This window comes from Aphelocoma coerulescens, chromosome 1 (genome assembly GCF_041296385.1).
Source record: "Aphelocoma coerulescens isolate FSJ_1873_10779 chromosome 1, UR_Acoe_1.0, whole genome shotgun sequence".
Taxonomy (NCBI): Eukaryota; Metazoa; Chordata; class Aves; order Passeriformes; family Corvidae; genus Aphelocoma; species Aphelocoma coerulescens.
In genome coordinates, this window is record NC_091013.1 from 14,760,698 (window position 1) to 14,773,091 (window position 12,394).

General features: G+C 37.2%; 1 protein-coding gene across 11 annotated transcripts in view; it reads right to left on the minus strand.

Annotated features, from left to right (window-relative positions):
- CNKSR2 (connector enhancer of kinase suppressor of Ras 2) overlaps nucleotides 1-12,394 on the minus strand; it is a 207,474-nt gene that overhangs the window by 134,802 nt on the left and 60,278 nt on the right. The window lies entirely within an intron of this gene.

Here is a 12,394-nt window from a genome sequence, read left to right on the forward strand (position 1 = left end):
ACACCTGGAGAATGTCTCTTTCTTCCATACAAGCCTGTATCTTACTCCTGAAAGATTTTCTTTAGTATCTGTTTAACTAGGGTTTCAAAACATTGCAATTAAGGCAAGAAACAGATCATATGCAAGTTTAACATCAACTTTTTTTCTACTTTAGAACAGCAAGAACACACACAAAAATCTGCAACCAAGCTTTACTCCTACACAAGCTAAAAATTTGCTACTCACTTAGTTAAACCAATACTGTGATTATCCCTGAACTGAAACACACAGCTAGAGTGAGGAGGAGATATATTACTTCTACCTGTTTATTCTCTGAACTTTGCACATATGTTCACTGCCATCCTATATCTGAAGCTAGGTTATGTGATATTCTAACCAACCAACCAAAACTTCAGCTGAAAGGCTATAAGGTTATCTTCTACTTGGGGATTATTTTCTAAAACATTCATGACACAGGTTGTTAATAAAGCAACAAAAGAAGTAGTGTTAATTTACTTTTCCTGAAGACATAGTCAAATATTGGCCATTAGTAATTTAAGGGAGGAAAATGGGAGAGTATCACCCACAAGAAAAAAGAGAGAAATAAAAGGGAAATATGATGAAACAACTTTATGACTACTATCAGACCTCCATGGTCACTCTTTCCAGCTCTGCCTCATGCATAAAAATGGAAAAAGTGATCTTTGCCACCTAGCTGGAACCAGGCTAAAATCCTAAAAAAAGAGAAACAAGTGGTCCAAAACTGTAAGGAAAAAAAAAAAAAAAGGCAGTAAGGGAGGAAGATAAGAGCAGCAAGAACAAACCATACAAATCAAGGAGAGCATTCTTCTGTGTTTTCAATCCCAGTATAATTTCAAAACCTAATTTTAAGACTAGCAAGACCTACACTACACTGTAACTGAGAGGCATTACTTAGTTCTTCCAGAAGCTCTGACCTCCATAACCACAATTTTGCATTGTCTCTACAAAAAAAATTGTATCTGCACAGATCCTAGCATAATGTCACAAGGAATAATTGCTAAGGGCATTTAAATTAGATCCTCTGAATTAGACAGAACTGTCTGGCAACAATGCTGCAAAATGTACACATCTCACTCATCCCACCCGAGACATTGCTGGAACAAATCAGACATGAGACAACATACATAAAATACAAATATCTGTAGACTTTTTTTCCAAAAGCAGTGTTTATGATGCTATATTTTTCCTTTTTTTTCCCTCCTATCTATTACCACCTTCTTTTTAAACATTTGTCTCAGTATCTCACAGAAGTGGGGAATGGGGTCAGCTAATTATATTGCCACTTTTCTTATTCTTTAATTGTTTTCTTTGCACCCACGTTGATTAAATCTCAAATCAACTCAAAATGTGAACTACTGAGATACAACCTGCCAACTCACCCTACTGCTCCCATCTCCCACAGTTAAAAAAATGTTCATGCAGTTCTCCAGTACTATAACTGTGGAATAAATATCCTGCAGAAAACATTTCTATTTTTGCATCTGTATGATCTGGTTTACAAGTCCAAGTTGGCAACCTGTCAAATTACCTACTGCAATTACTTGTCAAACACTTCTCTCAGGATACTTGCAGGCTATAATCTTAAAACTTTCCATCATTATTACCACCACTACTACTATTATTATTCATGGTTTTGCCATGTATTCCAGGCAGCTGATGCACTGCACTCCTCATGGCAGCCTTAAGTTCCTGTAAACTCCATAACGTTACTTCAGAATAAAATTATGATAGTTCAGAAAATGAAATATATACATAAAAAGAGTGAATGGATACAAAAAAGGGAGAAATGCAGTAATATATGCATTAGATCGTTCAGCAATGTTTCAGCATTTCTAGTAATCCTTAGATCAGAGTGCCCAAGAGATGGCATGGACTCCTTTCACTACATTTTCTTGCTCAGCAGAATGCCTTAGTTGCTCATGTATATGTAGTCATCCTAATTTATTTTTTCTACAAGGCAAGGCAAATTCCTAGGCAGAACTGACAGAGAAGCTCACTACATGATTTTCAGGAACAAATCCCAAATGTCCTAATTCTCAGGTAACATATTAGCACAAAAATGTCCTTTGTAAATTCACATGATAATAATATTGCCTAAAAGCAGGCTGTGTGAAGAGCAAGACCTTGCCACAAAATCATTAATTCTCTAGGCAGCTTTTATGATGTTTCGGGTGGAGCTTCTTCACTTATTTCTTCATTTATTTTTCTCTGCAGTCCAACTGAATTTACAGGAAGGCAATCTACATGTGTGTGTTTGTGAATGCTGCACTGTTTTTTCCAATGTGTTGCAGATAAAAATGTAGGTAATTGTGTTAGGAATACCATTTAAAAGAGGTAGTAAAATTACCTGGAAAATGCATGAGCAATACCACTCATCTTCCTTGTCTAGTTTTAAGAGGGCACCAGCTAGATTTTACATATTGCTTAAAAACAGATGTCTGATAGAATTGTCACCACTGTTTTTAAAATCATGCAAAATATTCTAAGCTATGCAACTCCAGTTTTCTATTTGCAACAAAATTAATGAATTACATGATTGCTTAAAATAGGGTTCAGACTCTCATGGATTGCCAAACCTTTGGCATAAAACTCTCTTGAGCAATGTAGCCATTGGTTGGAATTAAGCCAAGCCATCCTTTAAATCCCTTTGCATCTCAAATTGATTAGAAGTGTAACTGAATCCTTTAATAGCAGTCTAAGTCAAATGGATGATCTGTTGGTCCTGCTACTTAGCAACAATAAAAAATAATTAACTTGTGAATGCCCAGATCATAACTTCCAGCCCCTTCAGTCTCAGTACTGCAAAATAAGTTGTTCTTGCTTCAAGGAGCCTGTTCTAGTGTCACTAGCTCTACGGAATTTATGCCATTGGCTCTAGAAGGGCTCACTTGGTTTGAATTCTGCCCAATTCAGCTATAGCAAAAGAGCCATAAGACAGGTTTGCTGGAGTCATCACTGAAGGTTCTCACAGAAGTTCTCAACAACGACGACAAAGTCTAAAGCTTTGCCAACACATGAAGGTGGCAAAAGTTTTATAACTTCTAGTGTACCTTCATTTATTATTATCCTTTATCACTTTTCTTGGACAAAGACAGTGGTACATAGTTTCCAAACAGGTACAAGGGTAAAACAGGTTGAGTTCATTTAGCCTTTCACTAATTAGAAAATATAGGGAAAAGATATCTAATACTGCTGATGGCAGGAATAAAAACAGTAGACTTGAATGATAGAATGGTTTGGGTTGGAAGAGATCTTAAAGATCATCTAGTTTCTATACCACTGCCATGAGCAGGGATGACAATGACACTCACTAGACCAGGCTGCTCAAGGCCCCATTCAGCCTGGCCTTGAACACTTCCAGGGATGCGGCATCCACAGCTTCTCTGGGCACTCTGTGCCAGTGCCTCACCACCCTCACACTAAAGAATTTCTTCTCAATATCTAATCTAAACCTGCCCTCTTTGAGTTTAAAGCCATTCCCCCTTAACCTATCACCACACGCCCTTGTGAAAAGTCCCTCTCCAGCTCTCTTGTAGCCCCCTTTAGGCCCTGGAAGGCTGCTTATAAAGTCTCCCTGAAGCCTTCTCTTCTCCAGGTTGAACAACCCCAACTCACTTGGCCTGTCTTCATAGCAGAGGTGCTCCAGCCCTCTGATCATCTTTGTGATCTCCTCTGGACTCCTTCCAACAGATCCACATCCTTCTCACATGCGGGCCTCAGAGCTGGATGCAGCACTGCAGGTGGGGTCTCACAAGACCACAGTAGAGGGGGGAAATCAACTCCCTCCACCTGCTTTTGATGCAGCCCAGGATATGGTTGGCTATGACAAAATGCTGTGTTCTATAGAGCATGATGATTAGAAAACTGATGGATATTATGGAACCCTACTTAGATTGTGATTTACAGGAATGTCTGGGTACTTACTGGAATAACAGAATACAAACTGGCAGATACACAGCTCTGTTCAACTCCCTCCTCCAACCCCTCTTTACAAAAACAAGGAACAAAAAACTTAAATGCCCCAAAAGCTACAGAAGTTGGCAAGCAGGTAACATTCTTCTCTGGCAACATGCAAAGAAATAAGAGCATGACAGAGTCAGACGTTTCCTGAGGTACTTGATCACATCTTGTATTTTAAGAGGTCTAGCAGGTCTTTGAATGCAAAAGGTGTGGGCCCTGGAGACACTGAAAATTACAAATATTTGGAAGAGAGAGAGGGGGAAAGGAAATACCTTTCTTCTGTCTCTTACCTAAAATGAAACAGCAAACTCCTCTAAGCTATACAACACCCAGTGCTTGCACAGGTAACCCCTGGCTGCTGCCACACAAAATTAATTTTTAAAATTACTTAGACGTTGCCAAAATCTTCACGGTATTTCTAAGCAGTCATCCCAAAATATGCTCTTTCCATGACTTTCTTTCCACTGGGCTGCTCAGAAAAGTCTCCCATTACGGCTGTTTCAACTGCGACAGTCCCAGGGAGCTCTATCCTCAACTCTCCCCTTTTCTGCAACCTCTTCCCTATTGCTCAGCAGCCTCCTAAAATCATGCTGCTTTAATTATCATCTCTGTGCGGATGAGTCACAGATCTCTCATCCCTTCTGTTCACATTTGCAGTTCAGAAACTCCTTCTGGATATTTGCCACCAGCCCTAACGCAGTATGCTGAAAAGCTGAAATCACGTTTCTTCCCAAATGCTCCCTGCTCCCCCTTTCTTTCCCTATCTCTGTCAACAGCTCCACCACCTTATGTCCCACAAGCTCACAACCTGGGTGCCATTTTCAACTCCTCTTCGCTTCCCACACAAATCCTGTCGATTTTATTCCCACTGCCGTTCAGAAATATTTGCTTTCTTTCTCACTTATGCTACACTTATCCTGCAGTTTCCTGCCGCTGGGTCTACGGCATCCTCATGCCATTATAATTCGCTTCCCCTCCACACTGAAGCCAGAACTCATCTGAACCTGCAGAACCCCCTCTGTCCTCCCCCAATGGAAACGTGAATAAGAACTGAGAGAGATGGGAGAAAGCAGAATGGTGAGGAGGCATCATAGTAAGAGGAGAAGGAAAAAATCTCTATTGGGAAAATACAATGCAAGCTACTAAATAAATGCTACAAAAAAGGACATTTCTTATGCAACCTACACACATACTTCTAAAAGTCTAGAGCCTTTCCCTGAAAATGCAATAGACCTTCAGTACTCTAAGTTCATAACCCTCATGTACAAACTAATAGCAATTACCCAGCTTACTGAGTACAAAGAATTGCTTTAATTTTATTTAAACAATCTGTGTGGAGTGGCACCTATCACCATAGTAACAGAATACTTCATGTAGAAATTTAATACAACTTACATAAATCACCCACAGATCAAGCAACTACTGGGAAAAATTGCTTGCTGGATTAAGAGAGATGCAATGTGTACACTAAGCTCCTTTATTCTATCTTTCCGAAGTAATTTCCCATTTCCAATTATTTCTCCCTTCTGTAGAAGACATCATGTTGCTTTCCCTAGGGATCTGGTCACATATTAATTCTTACTTTGCATGTAAAGAGCTACACCTCTTCCTTGTTTCTAAAATGAGCCAGTTTCAGTCAGAAACCACAGCCAGTATTTCAGGACCAACTAAAATTGCTGATACGTGCTCATATATCCTGCAAAATCTAAGTGCTTACATGGTCTAAGGCAAATTTCAGCTCCTCAGATGATTTCTCTACTTGATGACATCTCAGCAGGTAAAAAAAAAAAATACACTGAAACTATCAACACGAGAGATTGGAATTGATAAAAAAATCATCCATCCAAGGAAAAAAAACCAAAGTCAAACCACTTTTTTCCTCCCTCACCTCTAAATAAGCCTCATGCATTCAAAACTATGTGCTTTATTATTGGCATGCAAAATAGAGCTTGTAGCACAACGTGTTATGCCGTTCTTAACTTTTCAATGTCACTTCCAAGGCCATTTAGCGGTAAATAACTTCTTAATTTTTCAGTTCTGCTTTTCCTCTAGTACTGTTATGAGAAATAATTATTGTTGAAAAAATACAACTGCAGCAAAATATTTCATGTTTTATCTTTTTCTCAGTGGTTATTCTGCCAACAGAAGAAATTAAATTAATTGAACTGAAAAAAAGTAGTAATGTTTAGGTAGATGGCATTCCAGGCTCAGCTACAACTTGAATGTTTCATATTGGATCATCTGAAATGTATGTATTTGTAACAGATTTAAGCAAACAAACACACACAAATACCTGAAATAAAGATAGACACTACACTTACTAATGCTTAAGACTTTTACTAGCTACTTAGCAACACATGGTTTCTGTAACTCACTGTACTGAACTGGAATTTTGCTTCACTGTACCTGGTTAAAGAGACTGGGCTGCCTCTGGGAAAGGGGAGCAGAAAGTAAAAGAAATGCTGAGTCTCGGTCTTCGCATCTACTGATATGACCAATGCAATCTCAGTACATCATCATTAATCATTAAATTTACCACTTATAAAGAATTACACAGTAAGATGGAGACTGTGATGCCATTCAGCATGCATGGACACGGTGCCCACATCAATCTAATAAAAAAAGCTTTTGTTTAAAGGAAACGTGGGGTACAAAACCACATTTTCTCTCCTGTCTACACTTTATCTCAATTTCCAACAACCTTCTGCTACTTTCTGCACGTGGCTCTATGAGTGGGTGAATTAATAGTCCCTGAACTCCTTTCACTGTCACCTTGACCCACTCAGGCTCCTTTTCTTGGAAAAATTGAACAGCTGCATTGGTTTACCAGCATATTTCACAATTTTTTCACAAATTACTCTGCTTTGTGTTTCATTTTCTACCCATGTTCAGAGACTGTCAATCATTAAACTGGAAGAAAAGCAAGCAAACAAAAAAAAGCCTAAAAAGAAACAAACAAGCCAACATCGACTCCTTTTTGCTTTCTGGTCACTAAGTATTTTATGTAGTAAGCAACCTTGAGTATTTTGGTGGTTCTTTGGTTTTGGTTTTTTTTTTTTTCCTTTCATCCACTAGGAAAAGAAATTATTTTCTCTGAGAATGGAAAAGAAAACAAATTCACAAGGCTTTACAGGGTGGTAGCTACTTTGAAAATGTCACATCAAAGACATACACAGCACTACACAACTTCAGGAAGAAAACCCCATACCTCTTTACAGCAGCTATCTCAATGACAACTAATGAGTCATCAAATTAGTTCTAGTACTGGTTCCTCCCAATAGACTATTATTGACATTTTAATCTTTGAGCTATTCCATGTCTAATTCCATTTCAAAAAGCACTTCAAAACTTAAATCAAGAGAATATACATACAAGTAAGCTATTTCAAGGGGGGAAAAAATGTATAATCAAATAGCAGAAACAAACAACCAGAATCAGAAAAGGGCATCAATGCTATGTACCTTAGGTACTTTTTACATTACATTAAATTACATCTGAAATTTTCCTTAAAAGTGTGCTTTAAGAGAAATAAGCTATTCTACTATGAAAAAGGGAAAAACATTGCTAAAGAGCATAAATTGAAACTACTTTGATATAGCTTCTTGTAAACAAACAACAGTTTCATGCTTCCCACAATCCTTTAGTTTCTATTTTTGACTATATATACATTATATGCATCACATATTGACTTTTAAAAGTGAAGAAAACAACTGCACAGAACAATATGTATCCTGACACACCACTACTGAGAGCTGCTTTGAAATCCATACAACAGAAAATCTTGCATAGGAGCAGCACTTGAAGGATACAAGGTGAGTCTGAATTCCTGTCAGCATTACTTACAATGAGTTCTAATACTCTCATATGAAGACCCATCTGATTTCATATCTATATATATATATATATGTATATATTTGTGTATATATATATATATATATATATATAGGCAGATATTGCCTGGGAACTGTTTTGAAGAGGAGTTATTTGGTTCTAACTTTTCCCCACATCTAAGCTACCTACTTGTACACTTACCCCTTACTTGAACACTTATCAAAAATGGGGTGTTTTGTATAAACACTGTACTATGAATATATTTTAAAAACTTCAAGAATGTGGCTTCCATGTCATGAAGTATTTTTATCTCAAAATGGGAGGAAGGAAGGGATTATTACCACGGTAGGCTAACAAAGTTTTTTCTGCAAGCATTTGGTCATGAAGTTGGGGTGAAAGGAATAATGCTAGAAATTTAAATAAAAAACTTTAAAATTTAATATGCAACTGTTTCCAGCAAACACGTTGCCTTGAAAATCTCTACGATCTAGAGGTGCAAAGCAGCTTTAACGATGATCTAATCAAAGATTCACACCACTAAACTATTAAAACCATTTTATTAGCTAAAGATTCCTGAGGTAATTAGCAACTTGGTATGACCTGAAATTTAAAAATTTTAAGCTATATTTAGTGAGTCCTTAAAGTCCTTAATAACTAGGACTTAAAAACAAAAGTGAGGAATTGTGATAGAGAAGATTATATGAGAGATAACTTGTAAGAATGGTACTCAGGATATTAATTATTCTTCATTCATGTATTTGATATTGTCCTTAAAAAATGAATAGAACTATTTTATATTACTGCATTTGGTTTCTGAGTCAGAGCAGGGGAGCTATGAAGGTAAATTTCCATTTTATCCTTTTAACTAGAAAACAAGTCTGAACTTAACATTCCTCAGTGAAACTTCATATTTGAAACATTCCTCTTTTGAGTTACATCCATGCAATTACAAAACCCACAATGATATAAAAAATAGTGCATTGCTCAAGAAATAATTTGTGATCCTTCTCAGTATCTTTTATCTGAAAAACAGCCATGGCTAAAAGCCAAAAAAAAAAATCCCCTTGGCATGGGAAGTGCGTCCATTGATCAAGGGATATACAGACGCTTTCTTCTTTGTATCTCAAAAGCCTTTAAATAGAAAAAAAAGTTCCAAACCCCTCAGCTGAAGCAGTGCACGGAGCACTTCTGTGCTCAAAATCACAGGTGTCCATAACGTCCAGACAGTGCATTTGTGTAGGATTATCTTGGTTTCTCTCTGCTATCTTCCATCCTGGCTGCCACCTCACAAATTGCATCACTCAGGTTCTCATCCCATGTCATCCAAAATCTGAGATTATCTCCAAAAGTTGCTGTGAGACAGCTGATGTCAGAAGTGTACTCTGTGACAACAGTGCAAGACAGATCCCTGTCAGCCAAGTGACTGCTCTCCATCTCCACCCCAGTTACACAGGATTGCTTCCACCACAGCTCTTCAAAGAGGTGTTTAGGCAGAGAAGTAAACGCAGTGAAGCTTTTCTAAAGGAGTATTTACAGGCCTACAGCTATGCTTCTACTGGAACATATTCCTGAGTAAATCCCACGACACTAAAGCTGCAAGATAAACACCAGTGGTTTTAAAACTAAATAAACACCACAAATCATTGTGAAAGCTGATTAAGAAAAGTAAAAAACATGTGATGAGGGCTACTAATGCTCACTATTAAAGAGCAGTAAAAGAAATAATGTGTTCAGCAGCTCAGCAGCAAAGTTTTAACTGTCTGGTAACTTAAAAAGTCAATATAAAATCAGACTTTTCAGATATTTCCGGGGTTTTAATTCTAAAGAAGAAAGCTTCTTTAGCGAAACCTTAATGAATTCCTGAGGAATAAGAGCATTGAGAATGAGAATAAAAGCTACCTACAGATTGCCTAAGAAAGCAAGAAATCTTCTGTTCCTTAAAGTTTTCCATGTAGCTACTGCTACCTTTCTAAACCAAAATGAGCACATTTAAAAGGACCAGTTCTTGGCACCCTCTGAAGCTGAATAACCCAACTAAGTCAACAGCAAGACTTTCATGAACGCCATCAAGACAGTCTCTCATGTTCTTCCTGATACACATTTGTGACTGGAACAATTCAGTCAACACAAATCTAAATTCATAAATTAACCAAATGAGAACAAGGCACAACCCAAAACAATATCACACACACACACCCCCAACCTGTTCACCCATAGCCCTTTAACATCTATCTTGTACTATCAAAAAAGAACAGGCCTTTTTTATGCATTGCAGAGGAAACAGAAAGTACAGCCTTCGATTCCTACAGAGAGGCAGGTATGTGTAGGAGAGAGAGTGCAAAGAAATGGTAGCAAAAATCATAATAGTCTCATGGATTTGTTTGTTACTTAAATTGGTTTTTTTTTCCCTCCAGTGTTCTGCTGCAAGGAAAGAGTTTATTATAAAAATGAACAAGAATGCAAGCCCTGGATTAAAGAAGACATCAGCAAGAAGGACAGTATTAAGAGTCAAAACCTGCAGGAAGAGGCTGTGAAACAATATCCTAAAATCCTAAGGGGGAGAAAAAAATGCCTAGGCCAAAACAAAGCAGCTGCATAGAAGCAGATGATTAGTGCAAGCTACAGTAATAACTTGCAGTGCTCTGAGGGACCTGCTCTCACTGGCAAATGGCCACTGCACACCGGCCTGTCAGGCCTTGGGCAGTGTGCAACACACATAGAAAATTTAATGGTTAAAACAAAGCATGTGTCTTCCCACATTTTATTCCAAAGTCTGTCTCTAACTCCAACTTTTCTAATTATTTATATGTTAAAAACATAGACAATCAATAGGTTTTCTTAGACTTCATACTTATAAGACTGATGCAATACTGTCATTTTGTTTCATTATCCATTTAGCTCTGGTAATGAGGGGGACACAACCCAATATTATTTAATTCTATGAAGAAACACAATATTACAGTTAGCTTCAAAATGTGCAAAATAATTCAAGCAAGCCATCTTAAGTTTAGAGCTTTTTATTCTTCATTTTGACCAAAGAATCGTTTTATTGGCTTTGGTTAAAAAATCTGAACTTTGACTGTAATTTAAACAATGCAAAAAAATCCTAATGGAACTCAGCTACTGAAGTTCTATTTTTAAATTTCATAAAAGTCTTAAAAAATTCAAACGTATTAAAAAATGTACAGATTATATACCTTTTCTAAACCTTTATGCATTATAAAGTTTTTCACTACTGTTAAAAAGAAAAATTGCAATATTGCCTTCTGTAGATCTTTCACCAAAAATATTAAGCTAGTAAAGTACTATAAAATACTTTGCATACAACAGAAAACAAAATTCTGAGACAGAAAAAACACCTGATGAGGTGATACTGAAAGATACTTAAGAAAGCACAATGAGGATTCTCAGTGTGTTCAGTGATCAAATAAAAAAAATATCAGCTAAGACATTTTCAAATGCTACATTGGAATGCATTTAAGTAGAGCTCAAACCACATGCATTCAAGACTACCAATGGAATTTTTCTTGATCATTCTTCTGACTACAGCCCAATTCAATTTCAGTACATGCTTAAATTTGGGCACATAAATGCTCCTTTTGACTTCAAAGTACAGATTCATGAACTGCTTCCTGATTGCAGAATTATGTCATTTTTGGAGAAGGTAAAATTGATGTGCTCCAAAGGTATCAAATAGTAGCAATTACTCTCATTCACACTGAAAAATATACATAGAGAAATATCAACCTACACCATAGTGAATTAGCAGTATCATGGATAGGGATGAATTTGTAAGATGAATTGATATTGAGCTAATTCCTGGGAAATACTGCAGTGGTTGCTACTTTACCCACTTTCTCCCTAATAGGGGACACATGAAAATAGATCAGGTGGCTCTTTCCCTCATCTAAAAACTATCTAAAGACAGTGATGCACAGCTACTGTGGAAAATTACCAGTCTGGACAGCTGGGTCAGAAGTTTAGTTTTTCTTAGTTTGGAGCGATGCTTGTGAAAACCAGAAAAAGTCTCCTCAGCGCTCCTACCTAGCCCACTCTCTCCCTTTTTCTCCACTCTACCTTCTCGAGTGCAAACCATCCCTCAAACTTCTGCTTGGCAGCAAAGAGACTTTACATTTCAGCAGAACAACAGGCAAACACAGACAGACCTAACCCACACACAGAAGGGTGGGGAAGGTGCTCAGGTTTGCCCTCCCAAATAAAGCTCATTAAGCAAGTGTTTCTCAGTTACTACTTCTGGATTTCTTGAAGGTAGGATGTACAAAAATGTATTCAAAATATTCTAACCCTCCCCATGGGAACATGTGTCATCTTAACAGGTGTCTAGATGATATGAAGTGTATGAAACAACAGATTACTAAAGTCCGATATATACAGATGTTTTGAACCAGACAGGTAATTAAAAATTAAAGACAAAATACAAGAAATTAAATGTGCAAATTATCAAGTAGATATCTCAATTTTATAGTGATGATATTATACAAGATGAATATTACTGCTGAGATATGCCGAGCCATATACACAGCACAACACAAACTAGTATTATAAAACCAGAAAACAGAAT